The following is a 7,153-nucleotide window of genomic DNA, read 5'->3' as shown; positions in this document are numbered from 1 at the left end:
TTGGTATATACTTGTATTACATCCAATATTGGGATGTGGGCATGTCCCTAGAGATATAGCACAACGCACCTATTTCAGAGTATCTAGAGTGTTAGTCTTTTGTTACTCTGAGGCTGCCAATATTGATTTATCTGGAAGAAATGGCATTTAAATTCACAAGTTGCTAGTTTTTTCTTAAACTATTATATGAAAAAATTTGCAATTCAGAAAATTGACTACAAGTTTACATAAATATCTACTAATTTTCCCCTTCTCATTCTTATATAAATAAATACAAATATAATTGTATTATATAAATATAATTGTAAGCTCCAGACTTTCTTTGACTTGAAGGCTTAACTGGTTTCTGACAACAGTTTGAAGATTTGGGGGAGCAATGGTAATTGTAAGATCAAAATTAGAAAGTACTGCCTATTTTGTGGAAGATATTGCCTACAATGTGGAAGTACAATATCTGGGGGGATTTCACCTACATCCAAAAAGACTACATTTTAAATTAAAAAAAAAAAAACAATGTAGATTTTTTTCTTTGAATGTTTACATTCTGTTAAATTTCAATCAACACTGATCCAGGGGAAGAGGAATGAGCTCTGTGAAACAATACTGAAATCAAGCTACCTGGTTTTTAAACAGGTGGTCTTTTGGTTGTTTGTTTTTAAACTCTTGCCTCAGAACTTCCCTTGTGAATTTGGGACTGGGGGAAGGGAATCAATGAGTGATTTCAGTGAACTACATAAAATAGCTTTTGCCCTTTATGCTTCCACTGACTTGCATAACGAATCATTCACGGTCAAACTGCACTGTGTGGTTCTGCATGCAGCAGCAGATTTCTGTGATATTGTGCCCCTTTCCTGCAAGTTCTCTGACTGTTTTGCTGTTAGATTCAGATGCAGCATATGTTCAGGCTGTACTAATTCCTGAACATCTCCCTCTCTGTAACACGGTGAGACTCTATAAGGGTTTCCTATTTACTGGGGGATATATCTGGAAAAGAGCTAAATTATGCAGTAGGTAATTCAAGGGCAGTGAACCTATAGCAAGAAGAGCTTTCATCCTCGCCAGGATTCATTGAGATTTACAGCTATCTATTTCCAAATAGGACATCAGTTAGTTTTTTTCCATGACATATGGATGTTGTGTTGGTACTCATGTTAGCTCTTTGTTTGGTTAGTATCAAAGGTGTCTCCAGAGGGTGTTTTAAAGTGTTTAAATCAATCTGCTGCTAAGAATCACTGAAGCTTGGAGGTAAGTAACTAATTATATATGCCATGATTAGACCCATCAGTGCTTACTTCACAGGACCAAGTGATGTCATGTTGCAGAATAACTCTGCCATCGGTTTGGCAGGTATTTTCAAACAAACAAACAAACAAACAAACAAAACTAGGGGATTTGCATATGTTCATTATAGATTTTTTTGTTGTTGTTTTTACCATCTCCAGTTCTTCATGCAAATGAGTTATTTATTAACCAACTGCTACAATGTCAGGTATAAATATTAACCAAGGAAGCAACGAATCTGCAGAGTTCAACAGCTGTTTGCTAAATGTTCACTTTGCTTGCGTATATATAGTCTTTAGTTGTCTAGTGACTTGTCTTACTGATAGAAGAATCAGTCCCAGAGCACTGTAAACTTGCTTCACTGAAAACATTCCCTTCCCTCCACCTCCATCTTTCCCTCCTTTAAATGTCTAGCTATGTCAAGGAGAAAAGTCCCTATTACTGAATTTGTATTGAGACTGCTATGGAAAATTCTCCCCTGATACTGTCAGAAATATTACTCAGAGTCCCTCAGATAGCTACAGCATTCTTAAATGGAATACAACTCACCCTTTTCCCCCTTAAATGTGTTCAACAGACAGGTGGTGACCCAACTGGTGGCAAATTCCTAAGTATTTATATCTTTTAACTCTCAAATGATATGAACAAGTACTAGGAAATGTAATGTGCTGAGTATATGAGTAATGCTCCCATTAATCAATTGTCTAAAATAAACTAGATTATTAAATCTGTTTGTACCATACTGTAGCTGTTTGCAGATAGACATACTGAAAGAACAAGCTTAATTCTTATCATCTCTGCTTGTAGTGGAGATTTAAGGACAGAATCTCTTACAAATTCACTCCTCTTTCACATTAGCTCAGGTCAGACACAAAAGAGATTCACAGATGTAGCTGGAAATGTCTACTTTCTGCTTTCAGTATTTGACTCCCACTTGGGCATAATTTTCGACTGAGTATAGAAACTCCTGAAGAATTAGTTCTTTAGCTGCTATTAAGTAACAATCAGACCCAGTATTTCAGGATTTTAGAAATGAAGTACAAATAAAACAAACGATTTTTGAATCTTTAGATTCAAAAAAGAATGATTGTTTCACTAGCAAAATTTGTGACTGACATCCTACATTTCAATTCAAAGAATTAAAGTGGAATTTCAGAGTTGAACCAGAGGTCTAGTCTATCTCATATAGTGATTTTCTTGTGCCAGTTTTGGCAGCAGACTACTAATTTTAATGGATGCTTTATGGAGCAACCAGGAATCTTAGGTGCCACTAAGCAAACTCAGGCAAATTTATCCACATTGCATCTATTTAGTGAGCATTGCAGTCCAACACATGCATAATCTGGTCAGCACATCACAAGTCTAAAACCCTGACTGCCAGACACCTTGCAGCACTGTTGCATTTATGGTCCAAATTCTCCCTGAACTCAAATGAGGAGACTGTGGCCATGTTCCCATCAAAATACATTGAAATCTCAGGAAGTGCTTACCTATTTAAAAGGATGTTTTAAGAGTAGAGTCTCAATCCATTTGAGCATATCTGCTTAAAACACTGAAAACAGGACAGGGGCATTATTGATCAGTATGGAGTTGCACTAGCTTCTCCTTAAAGGAGGAGGGGAAAAAAAGAAGTTTCTGAATTCATAGTGCTGAAAACTTGCATACAATTGAGATAATTTAAAAAATTATAGGGCTCATTGACATGATAATAACACATGAAAGCCAAAGATAGCTTTGTTGCTTTGTCCTTACATATATTTGACTTGTAGTGTTTATAATCTGGCTACAATACTATGGGAAGAAAGAAGAGATTGGTACAGTTGAGCTCTTTTGCACCACTCCAGAAGTGTTGAAGAACAATTAAATGAAAGTAAATATACCATATACACCTATACCTATATCATCTTAAGGGCAGCCATGGAAAGGGAGGGGTGTGAGTGAAAATAAGAATCAAGTACATTTTCACATTCATATTTTCATTTGTTACTAAGGATTTTTTTGTTGATGACACTTAAGGATTTAATACCTTCATTCCTTCAGTTGCATACAACCTTGATTCATTTTATTCCAGGGCCCTATCATTGTGACAGGGCCTCTAAATGGATGTAAATGTAATTTGCTACCAAAAAATTGCAAAATACAACGACTTTAATTGGTCCAATAGAATCCCAATGCTATGCTGCATTGCAGGCATGTCACAGAGAGACAAAGTAGAGAGGGGATCTGACATTACATTTTTAATGTCCACTGAAATCTGAGCTAATTAAAATACATTATGCATTCTCATATGACTACTGTGTAGACTATCTTCAACATGGATTTAACACAGATTGTATGTAAACTTTAACTGTGTGTGTTACTTCAACAACAACAGTATAAATTCCTATTTAATAACCTGGCTTTATACTTTTTTGGTTTAGCAGTAATGAGATCATAGAATCATAGAATCAATGAATAATAGAATGGTTTGTGTTGGAAGGGAGACTTTTAAGATCATCTAGTTCCAAGCCCCTTGCTATAGGCAGGGACACCTCTCTTTAAACCAGGTTGCTCAAAGCTCCATCCAGCCTGGCCTCTAATGCTTCCAGGGAGGAAGCGTTCACAACCTCACTGGGAAACCTTTTCCAGTGTCTCACCACCCTCCCAGGAAAGAATTTATTCCTAATTTCTAGTCTAAATCTACTCTCTTCCAGTTGAAAGCCATTTCCTCTTGTTCTATCTCTACCTGCCCCAATAACAAGTCCCTCTCCAGCTTTTCTGCAGGCCCTTCAAATTTTGGAAGGCCACTATCACCTAGGAGCCCTCTTTTCTCCAGGTTGAAGAGTCCCAGCTTTCTCAGCCCATCCTCACAGAGGAGGTGCTCCAGCCCTCTGATAATCTTCATGGCCCTTCTCTGAACCTGCTTCAACAATTCCATGTCCCTCTTGTGTTGGGAGCTTCAGAACTGGATGTGGTACTCCAAGTGGTGCCTCACAAGAGCAGAGTAGAGGGGTAGGATCGCCTTCATCGACATACTGGTCACACTTCTCTTGATGCAACCCAGGATATGGATGGCTCATGTTTAATCTCTCAACAGACATTCCCAAATTCTTCTCTGGAGGGCTGCTCTCAAGCATTCTCCATTCCAAGCCATATCTGTGTTTGAGATTGCCTTGACCCAGCTGCAGGACCTTGCACTTGGCCTTGTTGAATGTCATGAAGTTGGCACGTGCCCACCCTCAAGCCTTTCTAGGTCCCTCTGGATAGCATCCTTTACCTCTAGGGTGTCAACTATACCACTCAGCTTGGTGTTGTCTGCAAGCCTGCTAAGAGTGCACTCAGTCCTACTGTCCATGTTACCTATAAAGATGTTAAATAACACTGGTCCCAACACCAATCTCTGAGATCAACCCTGCAACACATATATTTCGAGTAATGACATACGGTGCCCAACCAAACATCCTTCAGAATTAGAAATTCATACTCATTGAAATTTCTTAGTTTAGATATCGTACTGAAGGACATGGTTTAGTGGGAAATATTGGTGATAGGTAGACAGTTGGACTGGAGGACAGTGACCTCAGAGGTCTTTTCTAATCATGGTGATTCTATGATTCTATGAAATTTATACATATAAATCTATATGCTGACATTTCATAATACTTACAAGGCTATCTTAGTGTTTGATAGAAAAATATTCAGCTAGAGATAAGGATTTACAAGGAAATTTCTCAGTGTAAAATACAAGATACAGGAATCACAATTGCCACATCTGCACCATACAGTAATTGAAGTTGGAATGGACTATTGGAGGCCAGCTGGTCTAATGCAGCAGAGGCAAGTTGAAAGTTAAATCCAACTCCTGAGTTAAAGCAGGCCCATTCAAGTGCTGACCTTCTTCAAGGACTGAGATCACATTGCTTCTCTAGGCACCAGTTCTAGTGTTTGACCACCTTCATTGTGAAAAGTTCTGTTCTAATATTTTTAGAAAGCAAAAGCCCATCTAGCAACTATCAGAAAGGGTAACTTATTCTACCTCCACTGGATTAACAAACTTATTCAACTCATTTTTCAGCATAACAATGTCATATGTGCAATGTGGAAAGTGGCAAGGTCTCACAGTCAGAAGCAGGGGGTTATAAACTGTGCGCTGGAGCATCTTTTATCATTAGCAACCTGTTAGATGGGCTCAACCAAGACATCTGCCTGTATCTGCTCAAAACCAGCACACCCATATAAACAGAAGCTGACACTGGCACAAGCAGCTTAATTCTTTCCTTACCAGTTACTACAAGCTCTTGATCCTCTGTTGCCTTGTCTTTTTCAGTGTTTCAAGCTTTTGTTCATTCATACATTGTAAAGCAGATGGGGAACTAAGCTGACTTAAAGCCAACTTTTGTTTGATTTTGGGGAAGGTATTAGCTTGAATCATGTCTCCAATGTAACTTGCTACAGAGGTGAGCAACTCCTTGCCACAGTTGCAGAATGGAGCAGCACAGAGGCAGAGCCTCTTCATTCCGTGACAGACAGCTTTCAGTGTCTGTGCAACTGCATCCTGACCTCCTACTGAAACTGTAAGCAAAAATGATTTTTAACATGAATCATCTGTTATAATAACTATTTTCCTTATGCTGTAGCTGACATCATTTAATTGTAACTCCTAGTACATCATAACAGATGAATAAACATGCAATTTCTGCAACTTAGTAATTAGACAGGCCCTTCTAACAGGGACTTCTTTTTCCTTTTATATTCTGGAACTCAAATTGCATCTACCATTTTTCTATAAATGACCCACTGACTGGGTCACAGAAGAATCTATCCTTGTACATATTCATCTAAGGAGTTCTCTTAAGCTAACACAGTTGTCAGTAAATAATGTCTTGCAAAGCCATGTCCTCTACTTGAAATTCCCCTTCTTAAAAAGTCTTCTGCCCCAGTTGATTTCACAATATCCCATTTATATATTAAATGATTGTGAAGATGCACACTCTTCAGTGCATGTTTCTGGAATTTATCATCATCTGGTCAGTGGTTTGAAGCAATTTTTTGTAATGACTGATGAGTAAACAAGCCAAATCTATATATCTAGGGTAAGTGGATGAAACTTGGACTAAGTCATGAGAAGTCTATGGCAGATCTAAACACAGAAAACGAAGTGTTTGATTTGCAATCCTGTGCTTTAGTCTTTTTAATTTTTCTTCCTTTCTTTTTGCAGGCTGAACATAAACTAAGGGATTAAACATTTTTAATATGTTAATAATTCTTCCCTCAGCTACAAGAACAAGTGGCAAACTGCACTGAAGCAGAAATGTTCTTGAAAGATTGTCAACAGCCCAGAGAGCTGAACCCATATCTAACACACAGAAGCCAATGAGTTCCTGTGCATATGAAGAGCAGTCAAGAGGCAATATAAAAATAAACAAGCAGTCCTTCACCTCACCTCCACCTCAGATTTTTGAAGTCGGATTGCTACTACAATAGGCATATTCTAACTTTGCCTCCTAGGAAAAAAATAAAACGACACACTCTGAAAATTCCACATGCTTCTTTTCCGTGTAACCTGATATTTTCACCCATCCTTCTTGACAAACTCTGCTATCTGTTGTTGACAATTGGGATAATACCAGACTGACAATTTTCTGACCACAACATTTGACAAGACAGGAAACTTTTTTTTTCCCTGAATGTTTTTACTGTGAGGTCAAAGTAATGATGTTATGGATGTTATCCACTTAAAGGTTTATATGAACAAAAGCTTATAAATGAAGGTCATTGTGGTGCTTGTGCCTTTCTTTCCCACACTAATGACAAGCAATAATTAAATCAGGTTGTTTTTTTTTTTTTCCTCTTTAAGAATTCAAGAGTTTTTCTTTATTTACCTCCCAGTTTT

General features: G+C 37.8%; 1 long non-coding RNA gene across 1 annotated transcript; it reads left to right on the top strand.

The window, feature by feature from the left end:
* The first annotated feature begins 715 nt into the window (after window positions 1-715).
* LOC104912457 lies at window positions 716-6,797 on the top strand. Its single transcript, XR_004161158.1, has 2 exons — window positions 716-1,245; window positions 6,536-6,797. It is a non-coding gene; the product is annotated as an uncharacterized LOC104912457 (long non-coding RNA).
* Window positions 6,798-7,153: the final 356 nt, after the last annotated feature.

Source organism: Meleagris gallopavo, chromosome 1 (assembly GCF_000146605.3).
Source record: "Meleagris gallopavo isolate NT-WF06-2002-E0010 breed Aviagen turkey brand Nicholas breeding stock chromosome 1, Turkey_5.1, whole genome shotgun sequence".
In the NCBI taxonomy this organism is placed as follows: Eukaryota; Metazoa; Chordata; class Aves; order Galliformes; family Phasianidae; genus Meleagris; species Meleagris gallopavo.
This window is presented reverse-complemented; position numbering and strand designations above follow the sequence as displayed.